Source organism: Leopardus geoffroyi, chromosome D4 (assembly GCF_018350155.1).
Source record: "Leopardus geoffroyi isolate Oge1 chromosome D4, O.geoffroyi_Oge1_pat1.0, whole genome shotgun sequence".
NCBI lineage: Eukaryota > Metazoa > Chordata > Mammalia > Carnivora > Felidae > Leopardus > Leopardus geoffroyi.
In genome coordinates this window covers 3,300,779-3,322,012 of record NC_059342.1, presented here as the reverse complement: position 1 = coordinate 3,322,012, position 21,234 = coordinate 3,300,779, and positions in this window count along the sequence as shown.

Genomic DNA, 21,234 nt, shown 5'->3' with positions numbered 1-21,234 from the left:
TTCCTTGTGGAAGGTAGTAGGGGCCCGCCCTGCCCACCGACGGAGGGTTCTCCTGCCTCCCGTGAACCTCCACTGCTCCAGCCGAGGAGGCTGAGTCTGCAAGGCCATGCAGCTTCTACCCCCGGCGAACACGGGTCCCCCGAGCACTGGCCGCCAGGCTGGGAGGAAGCCCAGTCAGCAGCTCCCAGCCCGGCCCAGGCCACGGCTCTGTGGGCAAAGTGCATCCGGGCCACCAGGGCCCCGGCTGGCCTGTCCCCTTCGGGGTGTCTGCCCACAATCCCTGCCTGAACTCCCGGGCCTCCGAATCCAGCCCCACAGTGAAATGAGGCTCGTTTCGTGCCACCGGTACCGGGTGGGCGGTGGCTCAGCATCCGGTGGCTGGACCTGTGAGTGTCTCCCCTCCAGCGGGCGTCCCACAGGCTCGGAGCTCTCCCAGCCCAGGGGGGGAAGGAGTGGATGTGTGCTGTCCCCCAGGGAGGCCAGACTCCAGAAGAAGGAAGCAAATGTACGAATAACCTGCCACCCACCAGATCCCCAGCCCTGAGTGGAACAAGAGATGCATGCTGGTCCCCACTCCCCCACAGCCCACAGCCAAGGGCAGGGCCCTCACGGCAGCCAGGTGAGAGAGCTCAACCAGCCTGCTGGCTCCAACCCCGGGCCCAGCCGCGTAGAGGACACCCTGGGGCCACTGATGTCTTTAAGCGGGAGCTGGGGGCAGAGAGGGGCAGGAGAGGGGCTCCCTGCAAATGGGGGTGCCCTGAGATCTGAGACCTGCTCCCATGTCACAGCGTCCGAGCCCAGCGTGCCCATGGGAGCCTCTCCAGGCTGCCGTGAACACGATGAAGCTGGGGGTGGGGGTGGGGGTGGGGGTGGGGGTGGGGGCACGGCTCTGACGTTCAAACACTTTCTACCTACAGCGGAGGGCCACAGGCTCCCTCTTCCCGGGCAGTGCCCGTGCGACGCCACCAACAGGCTTTGCCCCGGCTTTTGCATGCGGTCAGGGTCGCAGCCCTGCTCAGGAGACCAGGCACGGCCCCTGTGGCCATGTGGCCTGGGGCAGGGGACAGAGGCAGAGGGAAGGCTGGCCCCAGGGAGGCGGGGGCTGCACACGCCAGGGGCACACCTGAGCCCTGTGCTTTGATGTTCTGTCTCTGCAGACAAGGCCTCTCAGCTCCCAGGGAGACTGTTAGAAGTGATTCGTAATTTGCCTTTTATCAGAGACCAGAGGCAGGAGTTGAAAGCAGGAGTCTGGGCCTTTCAAAAGAACCTGCGAGACCCGGAGGGGAGGCCAAGCAGCCTGGGACCTTGAAAGGAAGCAGAGGATCTAAAGCCTCCCCAGACCCCCAGGCCCCGCGGCTCCGGCCTGTGATGTTGGGGGTCCTCTGCTGGGTGCCCAGCCTCCTTGGCACAGCCGAGAGCTCGGGCTGTGGTTTCATTTGGCTCCAACCGGAAAACCTCATTAAGGAAACCAAAGGGCAGGTGCTCTTGCGTGGCGTCACATCAGAGGCAAGGGGGCTCCCGCCACCCAGTGCCTCTCCTGCAGCCTGGGGCTCCCTCCCGGGCCTTCCAGGCAAGGGGGAGAGACGGTGTCCAGATGCAAAGAAAGCAAAATGAGGCAGAGAGCACGACGTTGGTGCCCCCAGCAGAGCCCGGACCCTCCTCTCCTGGGTCATCTGCCGGGGAGCCGCCTCCCCGCCCTGCTTTGGGAAGAGGGAGACCCCGTAGCTGCCACAGGGTCCCAGCGAAGCCCCCCGGTCCCAGCTGGCAGTGGACACGACGGGAGGACAGCGGGGAGCGCCGGGGACGGGTCCCCACACGGCCGCTGCGCGGATGTGGCAATGCCGTGTCTCGCCCTCAGGGGCCCGAGACCGCGGAGGGGCTAAATGTGGCAGCCTAGATGGTGTCTCAGATGGTGGCAAATACACGCGACACGAAATTTGCCGTCTTAACCATCTCAAGGGCAGCCGTCCGCCCCACCCGTCTCCAGAACTCACCTCCCCAAACTGAGACCCCGACTGGCTCAAAAGCTGTGTCCTCCTCCCCTCCCGCATCTTCTCTCTGGTTCTCCGAATTTGACCACTCTGGGTCCCTCACGCAAGAGCAGTCGTGGTGCACAGGCCGCTGTGTGACAGGTCACCTCCCTGAGGTCCCCCCAGTTCGCCCACACGGTAGTGGGGCTCCGGGTTTCCCGCCTTTTCAAGGCTCAGGAGCGTGCCATGGTATATTGCTTTTAACCGGAACTTGTTTTAATCAGACAGGGTAAGACACGCAGGGGCGAGAACGACCGTCAGGAAGGACGGAACAGATCCTTAGAAGCGGGACGCGGGCACACACGTGGGGCCGCCTGGGGAGAAACAAGGGTCGGTGAGGAGGTTGAGCAAGGGGAGAAAATGAGGGCAAGGGCCTTGGTGTGTTTCCGGAAGACGGAAAGGCTGAGGCAGGCGGAGTGGGCTGGGGGCCGGCCAGTTGGAGTGACTCCAGTGGGCTGTCCCCCGGGACCTGGTCCCCGGCCCTGGGGCGGTCAGGGGGGCAGACGGAGGAGATGGCTGGGCTCTGGCTGTCAGCGGGTTGGTTTGCGAATGAAAGGTGTCCTTGCCAGTCACTTCCTGCCCCAGGGCACTGGCTCGGGAGGCGTCAATGTCCATGACAGGGCTCTCAGCAGGAATAGGTCGTGACTCGCCGGCAGGCGGATGCCCTAAAGCCTTTTGCCGGCACATGAAATTATTCAAAAGCCCGAAACACTGTGTGCCCGTGACCTCCGGGTCCCGGTCCTGCAGATCAGACCAGACCGCCCTTGCCCACCGGTGCCAAGGACAGACACCCCATCGGAAAGCCTTAGCTCGTGCCCACCGCGAGTCTGTCTGGGGTGCTGCTGTCCCTGGTGGCGGGGACCCCACCCCCTGACCTTAGAGCACAAGACTCACCATCCACCTGCCGTGGGAACGGTCCCAGACACCAGCTTCCTCGTTAAGGCTACTTCTCTGATTCTCTTGCTCTCCTCCGTATCTACGAGCCATTCACTGGTTGCCTGGGAAGACAGACAGCCTCAGATGCTGACCAGAAAAGGAGAGACAGGAGGGGACCCAGCATGAGACTGTGCCCTGGGGCCCAGCCTGCTTCTGGAACCTCCCAGCCAGCGCTGCACCTTCTGACAGCGGAAGAGGAGAAAGGGCTTCTCTGCCTGAGGAAGGCCCCTTGCTGCCCTTGACCCGCATGTCCGTATCCGTAACTCACTGTCCAAGGCCAGATGGCCCCGCAAGGAGCTTGGAGGGGCACGGGCATCAATCACCTAGTGACGTCGGCCACTTTGAGTCACAGCCTCATGGCCATCCCTGGTAGAATGGAGTCAGCAACATATTGCTTCACGTGTCCCGAAGACATCAGGGCCAAATCCACTGTGGTTCTGCATCTCCCAGGGGTCTCGTTAGCATACAGATTCCTGGGCCCTGGGGGAGCTTCGAGGATGTGCTGGGGACGGTGCCCGGCTGGTTGGGGGAAGCTCTCCAGGTTGGTTAGGAAACACTCGCCCATATTTGAGGGCATATGAAAGTCACAACACAAGCCCCCAGCAATAGTCGTGTAGATCGCTTACCGTGAGTTCATCTCACGCCCGGCCCAGGACTGGGCACGCTACCCGCCTGGGTCTTTAGAGACAGTCCTGCCCGCCGACCAGTCGTGAAAACAGCTACTGTTGTTGAGGCCACATCCTTCCCCCAGAGAATTTCCAAGATGGACCGAGGGAGACAACCTTCAATGGCCTGTGCCGCAGATTTTGCAAAAACTGTCAGATTTAAACACCGGGGCCGCGGGGCAGCTGGGTGGCTCAGTCAGTTAAGCGTCCGACTTCAGCTCAGGACATGATCTCATGGTTCATGGGTTCAAGCCCCGCGTCAGGCTCTGTGCTGACAGCTCGGAGCCTGGAACCTGCTTCTAATTCTGTGTCTCCCTCTCTTTCTGCCCCTCCCCTGCTCACACTCTGTCTCTCTCTTTCTCTCAAAAATAAATAAAATTTAAAATTTTTTTAATAAAATAATAAGCAAATGTTAAAAAAAAAACTGAGGTTGCAAAAGATTTAGCCAACCAGTGACAATGACCAGTGACATGTTGCCAGGGGGATGCCTGCAGGGTTTCTGAGGACCCCTAGGACACGGATGACCTCGTGGGCGGTGTTGGGACCAAGGCTTTAAGCCACACTACCACCAAGGTGGGGCCTGCTGGTGCCCAGGGCTTGGGAAACAGCCAACAGCGTGCTCACGACAGAACAGGGGCCTGTTTTATGCAAAAGCACAGAGATGAATAACACACGGGGGACGCTGTGATGCGTCTGTGACCCTCCTGTGGCCGGGAGCAGGCACTGGCGGGAGGCCTCTGGCCAGCGGGTCGGAGAGCCGGGGCTGTGGAATCCCGCTGCACGGTCTCGGGCACCATCGCCCCTCCGGTGCCGAGAAGGTGAGCTAGGGACCACCCAGAGGGTCACGGTGCAGAGTAGGGGACAACGTGACAGCCCCCACCGCAATTCACCCAGGACCCTCTGCACACGTCACCCTGTGTCTCCCAAGCCCGGGTCCTGCCAGGAAGCACCTCTGGGGCCCCAAGCACGTGAGGCCCAGAGCCCACCTGCCTGGAGGTGACACTGGCAGGGGACGTCTGTGGGACACGTCTGTCCGCTCATTCTGCTCTGCTCACGCCCCGTGCCCGTGGCCATCCTGGGCCCTCAGAGTCTCCGGTTGGTAAGGAGAGCCCTGCGGCAGCCCAAAGACAGTGGCGCTGGGTCCGTGGTACCCACACATCCCCGGGCATCTGGCCAAGATGCAGGTGCTGAGGCAGGGAGCCAGGGTGGGGCTTGAAACCGCGTTTCTCACAGGCGGTGCCCGTGCCACGGTCCAGGGACCCCACCTGAGTGCATTTGTGACAGGTGATGCCCATGTCATTGTCCGGGGACCCCGCCTGAGGAGCCAGGCCCTGGGACTTGGGAGAGGTCGGCTTAGCACCTGGGGAAGACCCCCTCAAAGCTTTGTCACTGGACCCCCGCATCGCTGCCCCACAAACAGCAGCACACGGGCTCCCTCTGTGCAAGGTGAGCACAGGCACCCAGTTACCCCCCTGCCCCGGCCCATAGGGCCACGAACGATGCTGCAACCCCAGAAGCCAGAGTCCTAAAAAGACATAAGTGACCACCGGCTTTTTTTTTTCCAAGTCGGGAGATGCCCGTCTCCATCATTTTTATGACCAGTTTTTCAGATTTCCGATCGTTTGAAAAAGGAGCCTCCACTCGCTCGTAACAAAGCTCGAGACGCACACGATAACTGGCTGCTGAATGGGGAGGGAGGCCACATCTGGCCCCCAAATCTGCACAGTGACTGCCTCCCGCAGCTCCCCAGATGGTGCAGGCAGGGGGCAGTGGGAAGCCCCCCCGGCAGGCCCCCGACTTCCCAGGCGCGCGAACCTCTCGAGGCTCCGGGGCAGGCAGGATGTGGTCACCGCCGTGGAGACTATCGAGGAAAACAAACTGGATGAAAAGTGAGCCCTCAGCTCTTTTCTCGAGCTGAAACGGGATCTCCAGTGAGTGGCCCTGAGACGGGAACGGGCATTCCTGAGCCTGGGGGCGCTTGGGGATGCTTGGGAGGGCTTGGGGGTGCTTGGTGGCACTTGGGGATGCTCGAGGGGGCTTGGGGGTGTTTGGGAGCTCTTGGGGGCACTTGGAGACACTTAGGAGCGCTTGGGGGTGCTTGGAGTACCTGGGGGGCACTTGGGGACGCTTGGGGACGCTTGGCAGTGCGTTGGGGCCTGTGGAGCCACACCTCCACAACCCCTCAGTGGCCCATTTGTCTCTTCCGTTTCCTGGGGAATGGGGGGAAACCGTCCCCTTCAGAGACACGGAGCTGAGCTGGCGAACAGGCTCTTGGGATGGTTCCCACGCGTACTTCCGGCCCCTTGGTGACAGTCACCTGCTACCTGACGCGGTGCACCACCAACTCCCCAGCACACGGCCCTGGGGTGAGCCGGTCCCCCGGTGAGCAAGGGGAGGTCTCTGTCCTCGGGTGCCTGCGGGAAACAGATGTGCAGTCCCTGAGGTGCAAGGTGGGCGAGAGGTGCGGGGGTCCCCGGACAGGGTCCTGCTCGAGGGCCGGGATGTGCTGAGAGCTGGCGGGGCAGAGGGTCCCTCGGGCAAGACCCGCAGTGGGCGGGCCGTGCCTCAGCCCGCGGTGGCGGGGGGGGGGGGGGGGGGGGCGGACAGCGGGGCCATCACGGGCGGCACTTAGACACCGGAGGGTTATTCCTCAGACCCCTGCAGGCCGCACGTCCGAGGTGCTGCAGCCTCGGGTTCCGGTGACGCCTCCCCCCACCCCCCACCCCCGCCTGCAGACGGCCTCCCTCCCACAAGGGGGTCTTCTCCCGAGGAGGACACCGGTGCCGCCACGGGCCCCACCCTTACCACCTCACCTAAAGCCAGTCACCTCCCAAGCCCCACCCCAGCACGTGAACTTGTAAACGTCCCATGCATGGCATGGGAGAAGCGGGCAGCACGAAGCGGAGAAGGGGGGTGCGGAGCAGGGCACCGGTCGAGGTCCCACAGAGCCGCGCACACCTGCTCAGGTCAGCGCCGGCCCGGCTGGCGCGGGGATGCTCTCACCCAAGGGGGCCGGGCACGGGGTCTACCAGCAGGGATCCCTGCAGGAGACGGAAGGAACTGTTTGCCGAGCGCCCACAGGCCGTAGGGAAACCACGGGAGTCCGTGGCGGAGCCTGAAGCCGCGTGCGGGGAGACGTGACCCACAGCAGAGGTGGGTGGGGACAAACCCCAAAGGAGGCAAAGGTAGGGGAGCAGCGTGCCGGGGCCGTGCCCGTCAGCCCCTAGGGCACAGAGTGGGGAGAGAGGAGAACCCGGAGGGGTCGGGGCCGGCCCGCAGCACAGCGCAGCACGGTCTCGAGCTGCAGGAGAGCAGCGTCCCGGGAGCTGGCATGCCCCCGTCAGGGTCTCCCTTTCTGTCCCCAGCGCTGACGCCAGGCACGACCGGAGGGCCCCAGCTGGGAAGGGCAGGGAGACATAAGCACGGCCAAATCTCCCTCGGCCCGCCACACGCAGACTCATCCCGGCTCGCCGTCGAGCAGAAGCCTTCTGGAATCAGGGGGCAGATACGAAGGAGTGTGCACGGAAAACAGGTTCTGTATCTTTAAATTCACAGCCGGCTTCTCATCCCACGTTCAAGTTGAGAAAGGCCTTGTGGAATGGAACGGTTGCATAAGCGTGGGATTAGCTGTCCTCGATTATAAATAAATAGAGGACAATGATCGGAGAAGACCGAGAGTACGTGACCACCCTGCCCCCGCCGCGGCACCCGGCTGGAGCCCAGCTTTCTTGATTCACGCCTCGCTCCCGTCCCCACGTGGGGCCCGAGCTCTGGCCAGAGGGCGTTATCTCCAGGGTGTCCCCAGTGGAGGGGACAGGGTGTCTCCCAATGTCCTGTTTCGTGGTCTGGCTTCCCCTGGAGGCTCAGCCCCCGTGGATCTTCATCCGTGGAATCCGAGGACCCGGTCTGCAGGCAGGTGCGTGCTAGGGTTCGACGGGCGTTTGCCAAACCAGTGCAAAGCTCCAGGACATGCCAGTCCTCCGGGAGGTCATGCTCACAGCCGTCCCCGAACGCCGAGTACTGTTCTTATTTCCACATTTACAGGCCAGCAAACCGGTCCAGGCAGGTCAGGTCACCTCCCCCGGGCCCAGCGTGGGGTTAATTAGTGACCGAACAGGACTCAGCCTGGTCCTGCTGAATCCACAGTCTACGCTCCTGGATCAAACAAACTCTCGTGTCCCTGACAAGAACCTAGATGGGATCTTGAGAAGAACCATAAGGTCCAGAAAGAGATTCAGGCGGTGGCTGTCTCCCCCTTTGGGGCTGACAAAGGCTCTCTCTTTACAGACGGCCAAGAGTAACGGGCCAAAGTTCTCACTCCGCCGGTGACCAGTGAGACCCAGGTGGCACTCTGCCTCTGTCCCTGACACCTCGGCCTCCGTTTCCTTCACCTGGGTGTCCAACCGCCATGAGCAAGTGCCCGTGGCGTGGCGGGTAACGGACCTGAGCCGCGGATGCACCGATGCAAAGACGTAACTGCCCGTCTTCGAAAGCTCACTTGTCAGCCAGGAGACAGGCGTGCAAACCGGGAAGTGCAACCAAGTGTGTGGAGGGCCCTCGAGGGCACTGTGCGAGACCCATGAAAGTATCAAGAATCACAGCGAACAGGGGCACGAGTCTGTGGGGAGAGCAGCGGGCTTTGCAGAGGGAGCCCTTGGCCCGCTTCGCGGAGCAGCGTGCCCACAGTTGAGGAGTCGCGGTGCCGTGGCAACACGGGGGGGAGCGAACCCTCACCCTGAGGCTTTGCGCGTCACGCCGGGGGTCATCAGAGGGCCATGAGGCCAGCCCATGGGGTCCGAATCCCAGCCAGTCCCCACATGACCCTGGGGAGGGGACTTAACCTCTCCACGCTTGAGCTTTTCCACACGTGGAATGGAGATTCGTGGGCGGGCCCCATGCCACAAGTGGCGAAGTCAAGAAGCATCTCCTGAAACAGGCAGGGACCCACAGAGCTGCCCGACACCGTGACGGGGACCAGCCCTTGCCCGGCCGAACCACACCACGCCGACCCGGGTGCCGGTCACAGGCAGACCCGCTGAGAGTCGCGGGGAACAAGGGGCCCAGGACACAGGGGACCAGACCTGACGCTAGGGTGGGGCTGATGGTGGAAGGGAGCTGCACCTGGGTAGGTCATCAGCCGACAGGAGGCGGGGAGAGCAGGACCCCACAGAGACGGGCTAAAGGTGGGGACCCGGGTCTGCCTCACCGCCACCGGTCCCGATGCCCAGGAGGCCCGACGGGAGCTGACATCCTTGACCGCGGGCCTGCACAGGTGTCTGCGCCGGGGCTGGGAGAAGCCGGCGCCGAGCCTCGGGAGCTGGAGGTGAGCTGCCACGGCGTGCGGAGCCCCGGTGCCCCACGCTGACCGCACCGCAGGTGCCTCCAACTTCCTGCCTCCCAAATCCTGCACAAAGTTCTCTTGGGGACGGTTCCAACCTGGGGAGTGAGACACGCGCAGGGTCAGGGCGTGAGGGCCAGGGGGTATCCGCCGGAGCTCAGAGCAGCCCCAGCGGCAGCCTGCAGGAACACGGGGACCTCCACCCTGCAGCCACAGGGAGAGGAGCCCCACCGTCACCTCCAGCACGGCCACGTGGAACCCGGGCTTCCCCGAGTGGTCTCTGGGCCGCTGGTTTGTGCCCTAGGAAATGGGAGAAGCAGCATGGGTATTCCTGTACCCCCCAAACCTAGATGTGACCACCACGTCCTTCCTCCGTCCCTGCAGCATCAGACCTGAGAGGCTGGCCGGGACCCCACAGTGGGGGAGACCGCCTCTCTGCTCTGAGCTCATAGGGAACAGCCTGATCCCATGGAGTCTCTGGGGCCCCCTCACCATAGTTGTCGATGTCTCAGATATGCCACGTAAGGCAGCACATCCCCTAAACCAAATGAGGGTGGCTGGGTTCATTTGGTTTTGTTCTGAGCAAAGCGAGATCTCGACACTTTGAATTTCCCACCGTGAAAGTATCGATTGATGCACAAACGCTAGGCTCCCGCCCGGAACGCTGGCCACAGAACGCGGGCTCGACTGCTGTCCAGAGTCGTCTGAGCAGATAGCCCACGACAGGACCGCCTCCCCAGGCAAGGGTAAGAAGACAGGAGACTCTGAGCGCACGGGGCCTCTCCCGGCACAGATGAGGGTGATGCCCGGCTGGCGGTGGGGCTGTCCTCGTGCCCACGCAGCCCGTGGAATCATTCCCTGTGGAATCATTACCTCCCAACAGGCTGTCTGGTTCAGAAAATCACAAAGAGGAAACAAACAGAAAGTGAAAATATTAATATCTTTTTTAAGTGATTTTGCTTCAGGGGCGCCTGGGTGGCTCAGTCGGTTGAGCATCCGACTTCGGCTCGGGTTGTGATCTCGAGGTTCGTGAGTTCAAGCCTTGCATCGGGCTCTGTGCTGACAGCTCAGAGCCTGGAGCCTGCTTCGGATTCTGTGTCTCCCTCTCTCGCTGCCCCTCTCCTGCTCATGCTCTGTCTCTCTCAAAAAAGAATAAACATTTAACAAACAAACACACAAAAAAACTGATTTTGCTTCAGCCAGTAGAATAGACAGGTAGCTGGAACTGCTCTGGACTCTTGCTTCCATGGAACGTTCTGGTATTTCCAGGGTTCTGAGCACGAAATTGTTAAAGCCTAATCCCCTGTATGTAGATTAAGATTAGGATTCTGTTCTTTTATTTGGAAACCACCACGGTCGTGGCTGCAGGACAGGGTCTGCCTGGCATCCCGGTGCCCTCGAGGGTGTGCCCACCGGGCAGTGACCGTGCGGCCCATCCGGTGCCCCCCTCGCCTGGTGCCGACCCCCACCGCACTTCACACACCTGCACCGGTGAGCGTGACGCGTGCATTGTCTGACAATGTCTTCCCTCGAACATCGGTGACTGGTCCCAAAGTGGCCATACCAGGTATCACCACACGTTTCGATGTCAGCAAAATCAGGCCACAAGATCAGAACTTCCGAACCCTATTTTGTACTACAGTGGGTCTGTCTATCCGTCTACATCATCTCTGCCCTCACTGAGCATGAGAAACTCACCCTCTCCGGTTTAAAGCGTTAAGAACGCCGCTCGGGTGACTAGTTTCGCCTAAGTTAAAATTCCATGTATTCCCCACAAAATCAGGTCATGACTCTGCCCAGAAAGGAATAGATGCATGATTTACACCACTAACAAAGGAGGACTGTCCCCCCACCACAGCGCGCACCAGTTTGGGAAGCACCTCGCCTGCCCAGGGCCACGCATCCTTCTCCTCCTGGCCACAGGCACATCCTTCCCGCGGATCCTTGGCCCAGGCTGGTGAGCCCTGCGGACCCCTTCGTGGAATTGCGTATTTAAACGATTCAAACTTACAGGACTAGAAAGGAAACCAATCAGAGTGAGCTAGAGTTATGGGAGTTTTGTTGTTTTGTTTCGTTTGTTTTTTTTTTTTTTTTAATGTTTATTTATTTTGGGGACAGAGAGAGACAGAGCATGAACGGGGGAGGGGCAGAGAGAGAGGGAGACACAGAATCGGAAACAGGCTCCAGGCTCTGAGCCATCAGCCCAGAGCCCGACGCGGGGCTCGAACTCACGGACCGCGAGATCGTGACCTGGCTGAAGTCGGACGCTTCACCGACTGCGCCACCCAGGCGCCCTGTTTTGTTTCGTTTTTAATTTGGAACGTCGTTCCCCAGGAAGACACCGGATAACGTTTTATGGTCCGTCTATCAGCCACCATGTTGAGGTACTGACCAGCGTCAGGGACACGTTAAGGCCCCTGCACCCCCGGTCCTGTGGTTCTAAAGCCAGTGGGCACTCGGAGGTGCTCTCCGGACAATAGGTGGACAGCTTAGTGGAGAGGAGACACCGTTTCCTCCAGCAGCTTCACGACCCCCGCGTGTCATACGCGGGCTCTCAGACGTCTGTGGACCCAGGATTAGGAAACCCCCGCACAGTGTCCTCGGCCGGCAGATGCTGTGACGCGTCTATCTGCACAGATCCCATCAACTCACACAACTTAGGCCGCAAAACGAGACCGGGGTCCTGTCACGAGTCTGCCTCTGACGGTCTCTCCCCGAGGCCCCCAGCTTATGACAAAGTCCCGGGTCCGTCTGTGGATCCACGTCCCAGCACCCCATCCGTTCTGCGTGGAACCAGACGAAGAGAACCTGAGCGGAACGTGGCCAAGAGCCAGTCTCCCGGGGGCCGAGAGAGACGTTGGAAGGCACTAAATCACTCTCCTCGCTCCAAAAGCCCCAAGGACAGCAGAGCTATCTGGAACAAATTCCCATGAAAGAGCTTGGAGGAGGGAGCAGGGGGAGGGTTTTCCGACGATTCTGCCTGCAACTGAAAATTTCCAGAGAGGTACCCAGAGCAGCCAGGTCCCATACACTTGCCCCGTAAATAATCACTGTTTTCAAGAGAGAGGCTCGCGCTCCTGTCATTGTGAGCACAGCTAGCACCAACAAGCCGCACCGTACAGTTGCTCGCGCAGAACACTCGTACACTGCTTTCTTTTACAAGCTATACAGTTGCTCATGCAGAGCACTCGTACACTACTTTCACGATATCAGAGTCCTGAAAGCCAGACCTGGCTCCGTTCCCTCCCCGTCCATCTGCTGAGAATAGATGAACACAACAGGGCTACAGACCAGCAGGGATGTGGTCAGTATGCACACTCGAAAGAAATGTGGCTCGCTCTCTCTCTCAAAGGCTAAATAGGGCTCGAGAATAAAGAATCGCGGGCTGCCTTTGCCATGTTTCCGTAACCAAAATGGGATTTGTAAGACTCTGAATTGTTGGCATGGCCGGTCCCCGGCCCCCTGAGTCCTGCCTGCAGAGGGTTATTTATAGACCGGAACACTTTGTTTATACACGGGACTTTTCCCTGGGCTGAGTCCTTTCCTCCACCTGCACAGTAAAAGTTGCTCATCAAAACAGAATGATGTCTTCCTTTTCCACTTTCCCTGAACACACAAAGGAGAGGAAAAGGCGAACAACAAAAGAGATTTTAACTAAAGGATTCTTTCTTCTCCAGCTAAAACCTTACCCAAATGGTGCTCCCTTAAGCCCCAGAAGGAAGAACAGATCTGGAGCCCTCGTAGCGTTAATAGAGACAAAGCGCGGGGACTAGGCCCTGTGTTGTCCCGAGGCCCCAGGGGGGTTCTCAAGGCTGCCTGGGGGGCAAGGGGTGGGGGGGCGGCTAGAAGGTAAAAAGCCTCCCTCCCGCGCCCTCCCTGCAGATGAGAGGGCTCTGCCCGGCTCAGCCCGGCCTTTGTCTGTTGTGTGCCCAGGGTCTTTAAAGACCTACTTCTGCCAACACAGTTCGGAAGCCGCAGGACGGGAAGATCAAGGGGCCCTTCGGGCTCCCCCACGAAGACACCGTCCTCCCCAATTAGCCTGTGTGGCTGCCGCAACAAGAAAGCCTTCCGCGGCGAGCAGCCTTGGGCCCCCGCCCGCCTGCGGGGGAGGGCCCCGGAATAACAGCATCCAGGTGAGACCCAGAGGCAGAGGGAGGGAAGGAGGAAACTCCAGTGTCTGTGATCTCATTCTAGAAAGAGACTGCCCGGGGCGGGGTGGGGGGGTGGAACACGCGAGGAAGAAAATGCAGCTGTGAGGGTCCCGCCGCGTGGAGGGTGGCCCCAGAGGGTGGGAGGCAAACCCTTCCAGGGCAGGGCGGGCAGTTGCCCAGGACGAGCCAGGGCGGACCGGGTGTGCACAGGGAGCGAGGCCGAGTGGGCACCGGAAGGCGAGCCCGATGTCGGCCAGACATCCCCGGGCTGATGACCCGGGAGCGCGGACCGGAGCCTTCATCCCTGGGTTCGGGAGGCGGATGCGACAGACGCCGTTTGGACACGGCGAAGATCAGCCGCGTTTCCAAAGACCGAAGTGTTTAAATTTTTTTTTTTTATGTTTATTTATTTGTAAGACAGAGAGAGACAGAGCATGAGCAGGGGAGGGGCAGAGAGAGAGGGGGACACAGGAATCTGAAACAGGCTCCAGGCTCTGAGCGGTCAGCCCAGAGCCCGACGCGGGGCTCGAACTCACGGACCGCGAGATCGTGACCTGGCTGAAGTCGGCCGCTTAACCGACTGAGCCCCCCGGGCGCCCCGACCGAAGTGTTTAAAGTCTCGGTGCTCAGACTTTCTGAAGTAAAACAGCCCAGCTATTAGTACGTTTTGTAAATAACTAAAGCTCCTCTTGGAAACCGGTTCGACGTGGGGCTGTGGGCCAAGCCAGGGAGCAGAGCCGCGCTGGGGCGCCCGGCCGTGAAGCTGCCCGGGGCTCCAGCCCTGGGAATCCTCGCCGCCCAAGGAACTCGGAAGCTTCCGGAAAACAGCTCCCACAGGGCCAGGGCCAGCGGGAGGCAAATGCTCCAGTGTTGACAGAAAGGCAGGTTTGGCGTAAACAGCATTCCCCCCCCCCCCCACCCAGGCCGACACCCACTAGGCCCTGGCCGAAGTGCCGTTGTGACCACCAACCCCCGCTGCTTGACCAAACTGTGCCGACTGCCTGCTCGCTGCATAAACACAGTGCAGCTGGAGCCCGAGCCGCCCTCTCCTTCTCACGAGACTGCAGGAAGCACACGGCCCAAGTTCACTCAAGCCCAGTATCCCCCCGGCGTGGGACTCATTGTTTTTAAAAGCCGGTCCAGACTGCTTTTGTTTTCCCCGCTTCGTCACCGTGTTTGGTATGTAATCTGTGAAGGAGACTTCACACTGGCCAGCTGATCCAGAGTCGCGAGGTAGGTGGTTTCCAGAACTTCTACAGCAAGATCACCCGTTAGAAGTGAAGGTTCCTGCCTCTTCCCTTGCGCTGCGCCTGTGAACACACACACGTGAACACACAGCAAACATACACGCATCACATGTACACGCCCACCCACGTATCACGCATACGTACACACATGTGCACACGCATATACACCACGCACGCATACACCCACGTACACATGCCATGCATGCATACACACATCACATATGCACACACACACACGCACGCACGTCTATAAGGAGGCGGGGCCTAGGAAGCTGCATTTTCACAGCCGTCCCTGGGATGTGAGAGTCTGTGTGTCCAGAGGAGCCGGGCTCTGGACTCCCAACCACAGGATAGGCGCACAGCACGCAGCCCCCACGGGGCAGGCCATCGCTGAACTCGCGCAGGCTGGTCGTGTCGCAATTTTCACTGCGAGTCCCCAGCTGCGGGTTTGCAAACTCCCAGGGCGCTCCCATCTCGGGCGGTGCCTGTGGTTCCCGAGGAGAAAAAAATGTAGCTAATCTTGACAATTCAGGAAGCCGGGGAAATGCTCTGCAGGAATGAGGTCAGGGCCCTTCTGGGGGTGAGCTCATTTGGCGCTCAGCGCCAGCGAAGGCCCCGCAGACGTTATCTGGGCCTCAGACAGCCCCTGGCCGCCCACCGGGTCTTGCATTGCCCATTTCCCGCAGGACAAAAAACCCAAGTCAAGGGAGAAACTGATAATGCAGATGATGTAATGGAAACTCCCCAAGACTCTCCGTCCAGCCCGACCCCTCAATAGGTCTATTCATCACATGGGAGTCTCGGAAGGGTGGGCCAAACTCTCCCCTCCCGGGAATGGTCTGATAGCTTCCTGCCAGATGCAGGGGGCTGGGTCGCCCCTCCTCTGCAGGTGTCCCAGCGGGGAGGAGACTTGCTGGGGGTGGGGGCCCCAGGAGGCCAGGGGCAGCCAGTTTTGCCCCGGTCTCGGAATCGGGGAGGGGGCCAGCACGTCCTGTTTCTACAAATCACCGCCGGCATGGGGCTGCCTGGTTCCCAGAGCCGTTCTCCAGGGGCCGCGCAGCCTCCCTCCCAGAACAACTCCTTGGCCAGGAGGCACCTGCGGCCACCATGTTCCTCTCCAGCAATCTCCATCCCCACTGTCATTCTGGAGGGATGACAAGGTCTTGGGACCGTGTCCTCGGAAACACGCAGAGACCACGACTCTGCTTTTTCTCAGACAGCATCCCTTCTGCTCATCCTTAGTTTGCAAATGCTGACTTTTCGAAAGCTGTCTCGGGGTACGCCTCCTTGCCTTGATGAAAATGAGCTCGTCGGTACTCCACCCTGAACTTATTCACTAACGAAGTCACAAATTACCTTTAAAAAGCTTATCCCAGGGGTCTGTGCATCGAATTCAAGAAGTCTGCGAACTTGGGGAGGGAAAAACACTTTTGCGTCTTTGTTTCCACAAACCTCTGGAATCTGGGAAACGGATGCGTCCTCATAGACGGGCAGGCATCTGAGCGGCTCATCACAATTGGTGCAGATGTCACGAAATGCTAAATAGTCAAGCGGTCCTTATACACTTGTATCGTGAGCTGAAAAGAGCAAAGGCGATAGCTCTGGCTTTCCGCCTTGAAAAGATCAACAGAAATGCTTTTTGTGTCTAGAGAGCAGGTATGGGGAGGCAGGGCTGGGAGCCTGCACCCACACTCACTGTGGCCCCCACCCCTGGATTTGCTTGAATTAAAAGCTTAGTAAATGCTTACACGCCTCTAGTTCCTATTAAGTTATTAAACTCTGGCAGTAATGCATGCTCGTTGTGAAATGTCAAATATTGAATTTATGGAGCTAAAAGGACCTCCTCCCAACACGACCCTCCCCCCTCCCAGAAGGAGTGTCCTGTCTTGAGTTTCCTCTGGGAGCTGTCTGCTGTGAATGCTTTCAGACCTCAGCCCACTTATTTAAGAAGCGTGTATGCCTCGTGTGAGGGGGGGAGGGTGCCTTTTTTATTTTTGTTTTCAAATATTTAAATGAATGTTTAACTTCTAGGTGTCTTTTTTTCACCCTGCTTTTACCAAGAGAACCAACCGGTGCTTTTGAGCAAAGGTGACTCTCGGTGCAGGAATGAAACACGAAACATAAAATACAAAAGCTACACACGCTCTCTACTTTTCGCGCTTAAGGTCCCCAAAGGAAGAAATCGCCAGATCACAGCACTGCTCTAGAAACAGTGTCTTCGGGGCGCCTGGGTGGCGCAGTCGGTTAAGCGTCCGACTTCAGCCAGGTCACGATCTCGCGGTCCGTGAGTTCGAGCCCCGCGTCAGGCTCTGGGCTGATGGCTCAGAGCCTGGAGCCTGTTTCCGATTCTGTGTCTCCCTCTCTCTCTGCCCCTCCCCCGTTCATGCTCTGTCTCTCTCTGTCCCAAAAATAAATAAACGTTGAAAAAAAAAAAAAAAAATTTAAAAAAAAAAAAAAAAAAAAAAAAGAAACAGTGTCTTCTGCGTCCAAAGAGCTGGAGCCATGATGGGAATCAAGATTCATGTCTTAGTCAAGGACCATCAAGAGAGCGGGACTCCAAGACGGGAGACAGAAAACAAAGGGAGGCCCAGGGTGCGTGCCCTGGTTTCGGGTTGGCGGGGAGCAAGACAGACAGCAGAGAGCCCACTCGGACCCAGCACCTGCAGGCCGGGGAGCTCAGAACGCCGAATCGCTCAGGAACCTCAGCTAGCCCCATGCCCGCGGAGGAAGCACCCTTCCTGGAACGTCCACAGTGGCCAGGGCGGGACCGGGGGAGGCAAGCACCAGCCCAGCATGGACCCAGGACTCCCAGCCGGACCGCGGTCTCTGTGAGAGCAGCTGCCTGGTGGCCTGATATCTGAAGGACAGGGGATGGAGAGCAGACCCTTGTTTGCATAATCCCTGGGAGTACTCGGGTAAAGGAAGAAGTTGGACAACATCGAGAGAGAGAGAGAGAGAGAGAGAGAGAGAGAGACAGGACCTCCCATCAGTCTGGTATCTGGGAAGTACAGCTGATGCTACGGAAAAAATATGGTGGTGCTCATACTCCAAGCAAACCTGCGTTCATCACTTAAAAACGTGTCATTATGGGGTGCCCGGGTGGCTCGGTCGGTTGAGCGTCCGACTTCGGCTCAGGTCATGATCTCATGGTCTGGGAGTTCGAGCCCCACGCCGGGCTCTGTGCTGACAGCTCGGAGCCTGGAGCCTGTTTCGGATTCTGTGTCTCCCTCTCTCTCTGACCCTCCCCTGTTCATGCTCTGTCTCTCTGTCTCAAAAAAAATAAATAAATAAACGTTAAAAAAAATTAAAAAAAAAAAAAAACACAAGTCATAGGTATCTTCCACGGCAGTTACACATACAGACATCACGTTGCTCTAACCAACGAATTGGATTCTAGACTTTGCATATACCGTAATTTATTCGTCACCCTTTATTGACACTTATTTATTTATTGACACTTATGTATTTACCACTAGAGACTACACTGCAGTGAGATTTCTTGAACCCACATCTTTACAGCCAGATGCAATTATTCCTAAAGAAGAGAACCATAAAAACGGAATCACTGCGTAAATAACAGTACGCAAAGCTTCAATTTTGTTAGATATTGACAAGACACCCTTACAAAGAGTTCTTGAAAATGCTTGAAACTCCTGTTACCACAGTGACTTTTATGTATTGACTCGGGGCAAGCGGAAATGCTCTATTCACAGTTTTCAGACTTTCCACCCACGAGTAGGGTGGACTTCTCCCTTTGCTCAAGCCTTCTCTTAGCTCTTTCAGCAAGGATTTTTAGTGTTTTAGTTATAAATAGATATGTTAGTTAGCGAGGGTTACCGTCACAGAGTACCACAGCCTAGGTGACCTAAACAACAGAAATTTATTGTATTGTCTCTCAATTCTGGATGTCAGAAGGCCAAGATCAAGGTGTCCACAGGAATTGGTCCCTTCTGAAGATATGAGGGAGAATCTGCTTCATGCCTCCACCCCAATTTCCTGTGGTTTTGCTGGCCATCTTTGGCATGCGTGACTTATAGAAGTATCACCCCGTCTCTGCTCCCGTCTCCGCATGGCATCCTCCCTACATGCGAGTCTTTCTGCAAATATCCTCTTTTTATATGGTTACCAGTCATGTTGCATTAGAGGCTCCTCCTACTCCAGTATGACCTCATTTTAATATAACTAATTACAGCTGTGATAGCTACACTTCCAAATAAGGTCACATCTGAAGCCCCAGGAGTTAGGACTTCACTACGTGAACACGGGGTCGCAGAATTCAATTCATCACAATAGGGATCACATGTATCTTTTTACATTTATTATCCAAAATTGTCAGTTTTCAATAATAATATGAATAGGACCTTTTTTTTTTTACCAAAAAGAAAAAATATCCTGTGGCTGGCATTTAGAAAAATAATTCTATTTTGTGAATTTATCTCGGATCCAGCAACACAATTAAGCTCTTTTCATTCAAATTGGCGTGATTAAGTATCTTGGATTTCTCACATGCAAATCATTAAAATCCTGTCCCTCCTTTTTAAATATTTATACATTTTGTTTTTCTGTCTCTTTCTGTCTCCTAGACATTGTTGGCGATCTGTATTTGTTTGAGGCATGCAAGGACTTTTTTCCGACCATGAGGGAGATATTTTTCAAATCGCACTATAAAACATGACAGACTTACTATATCTGTTTTATATATGCGGTGTTCTATCCAACAGACACCCTCAAGTGTGTTCTGCCTTTGAAGAATCACATGCAAAGCTTTTCCTTGTTTTAAGCCCTTGAAAACTATGCTAAATCATGTGGGAATGGGCCGTTTCTTTAAGGTTATAGGAGTCTCTCAAGCTGTGGGAGTACAACGCCACCTTCCCTGGAGGTAGAACTTTGACTACGTTTCCCATTTCTTCTGTGATTTCTGGTGCATTCGGTTTCCGCTTCTTCCTGAGGCAGTCTGACATTCCTGGTTTTATTGTCTAAGGAAATTATTTGTACCTGGATTTCTAAAGGTATTGCTATATGAACCTTTACATTTGAGCCCTTCATGCCTCGAATCTGCATCTGCTCTCTTACTTGTTCAGATTTGCAGGACGTTTATGTGTGTTTGTGTAAGCGGTGGGGGAGGGAAGGGCTTTCTCCCAAGAACCAGACAGGGATTTTATGGGTCTTATCTACTGGGTGTGTTTTCCACTTATTTGTGCTTCAGAATCTGCTGCATTTATTTTTATTCCTTCTTTCTTTTAGGTTTACGTTGCTGGACCTTTTCTAGCTTCGTGGGTTGGCACTTGGTTCAAATTCGTTTACTCACGTGTTCCTTATTCAATAATTGTGGGTGCCGAGGGCCACTCTGGCTCCACACAGTCAGCCCTGCGATATCGTCCTGCCTTTGTGTTCATTTCTAAATACACTGGACTTGGCCTTGATCTCTTCTCTTAGACCAAATTCAGCAAGAGTCTCCTACAAATCCAACCTTTCGAGGGAAAACTAAACCAGGACCACAGCCCTTCTGCTGCCTCTTCTCTTGCTTGAATAAGTTCAAATCCAAAGCAACACTCACACGAGAGGAAACCGTGCTCACAAAGAGCCCTCGAAATGGAACTGGGGCTTGGCCATTGTCGGGGTACCTGCCCAGCTCCGAGATTCGGCAGGCACAGCCCGGCAGAACTTACAGAGGCTCCGAGCCTCCGTCCATATGGCATCAGCGGGGCCGTCGTGGGCAAGCAGGCTGGAAGTCCTGAGCAAGAGCCATGCGGGCAGAGCAGAAGACGGCGAGAGCCTGGAGGGGGGCAGCAACCCCCCGCTCGCAGAGCCTCCCGGCTCCAGGGGCGGCTGGTGAAGCCCGGACGGGAACCATGCCTGTTTCCTGACCTCACGCAACACCCTCTGGTCCTGAGAGCATCGTCACCATCTCTGGGTTATTCCGTTGTTTGGGCTGCCTGTCCTTTCTAGGGCACTGCCCGGAATCTTCTACTCGAGAATGTGCTGCAAACACATACCACGTGAGATGCATTTAGGAGCTAAACATTACTTTATGGGAAATGCAATCAGGCTCTTCTCCCTTCCCCACGGGTCTCTGCATCCTAACACCTCCTAAACCCCTTGATTTACGACCCTCTATCCTTCATCACGGCAGCCAGGCTGCACTCAGTCCTTCCTTTCCTTTTGCTCTGCAAAGAGCTCCTGGGTGGCTATCGTATGTCTTAATGCCCAGACTGCCCTGGAGGTCCGAGAGCCACACGGAGCATAACTTTCGGGCCCAGTCCCCTCCCCCCCACCCCACCCCATCTGTCTTGCAAGCCCCAACTGCCTATCAGATTTTACAACCGGTTCATTCTGCTTAGTGCTGCTGGACAACTTTGCACAGCTGTGCAGCCACCCTGGAAGTCGACGGCTTCATATCTGCCTGCAATAAACTCGGCTTCGTTAAGCGTTCCCTTGGGTTGCTCCGTCAGGATATCTTCACCCGCCTGGGCCCACCCTGCAGATCCGGGACAGCCTCACAGAGGCCCAGAACCGCGGTCCCCGCAACCACGTTTGCATACGCTGGCCCCGGACACGCTCGCTGACCTGGCCAAAGAAACCCGAGACTTCTTTTTTGCAACAGGTGGGATGACAAGTATGGCTGTCAGGAAGCCAGTTGCGGCTAATTCATGGGCCGTATGTGGCGGCACCTGTATCTCTTAAACGCGACGACAGCCGGCAGCTGCTGGAGCTGGCCTCTGCCCAGCTTGTCCCAGCACGCACGTCAGCGGAGGCCAGGCCACACGTGGGGACCATCCCGTCCAGAAGCTTCCCGGAGAAGCTGAGGCCTGGGACCCCACAGACAGCCAACCACTGGGGGTCCAGCGTGCCCGGAGTCTGCCCGGG